General features: G+C 49.4%; 1 pseudogene across 1 annotated transcript; it reads left to right on the forward strand.

The window, feature by feature from the left end:
• Window positions 1-6: 6 nt before the first annotated feature.
• On the forward strand, window positions 7-790 carry LOC103254080 (annotated as a pseudogene). The gene has a single exon (XR_503932.2). The product of XR_503932.2 is annotated as a glucosamine-6-phosphate isomerase 1 pseudogene (transcript).
• The last annotated feature ends 13 nt before the right edge of the window (window positions 791-803 follow it).

Genomic DNA, 803 nt, shown 5'->3' on the forward strand with positions numbered 1-803 from the left:
AGCCGACCTCCAGGCTGAGTGTGACGCCTTTGAAGAGAAGATTAGGGCTGCAGGTGGGATCGAGCTCTTTGTTGGAAGCATCGGCCCCCATGGACACATTGTCTTCAATGAGCCAGTCTCCAGTCTGGTGTCCAGGACCTGTGTCAAGATGCTGGCCATGGACACCATCCTGGCCAATGCAAGGTTCTTCGATGGAGAGCTGGCCAAGGTGCCCACCATGGCCCTGACAGTGGGCATGGGCACTGTCATGGACGCTAGAGAGGTGATGATCCTCATCACAGGGGCCCACAAGGCATTTGCTCTGTACAAGGCCATCGAGGAGGGCGTGAACCATATGTCAACCGTGTCTGCCTTCCAGCAGCATCCACGCACCGTGTTTGTGTGTGACGAAGATGCCACCTTGGAGCTGAAGTTGAAGACTGTCAAATACTTCAAAGGTTTAATGCTTGTTCACAACAAGCTGGTGGACCCCTTGTACAGTATCAAAGAGAAAGAAACTGAAAAAAGCCAGTCTTCTAAGAAACCATACAGCGATTAGCCTGTGCTGGGCCCTGGCATCAAATACCTCATAGAGGCAGGCGGGTCTTTCTGGAAATTGTCTTTATAGCAGAACTGTATTTCTTTAACTCAGTGTGGTTACTCCAGATAAGTGGGTGAACTTACTGTTCTTGGCTATGAGGCTAGGCGCTGAGTCATGGACTTTAGCTACAGAGAGAATTATTTGCTGTAATTTAATCAGAAAAGTCTCTGAAAAATGTCCTCCACCATTTTGACATCTGCCAAGCCCAGGCTAGGGTTATTTC

This window comes from Carlito syrichta, unplaced genomic scaffold, assembly GCF_000164805.1.
Source record: "Carlito syrichta isolate Samal-C Ts95f unplaced genomic scaffold, Tarsius_syrichta-2.0.1 Scaffold269033, whole genome shotgun sequence".
In the NCBI taxonomy this organism is placed as follows: Eukaryota; Metazoa; Chordata; class Mammalia; order Primates; family Tarsiidae; genus Carlito; species Carlito syrichta.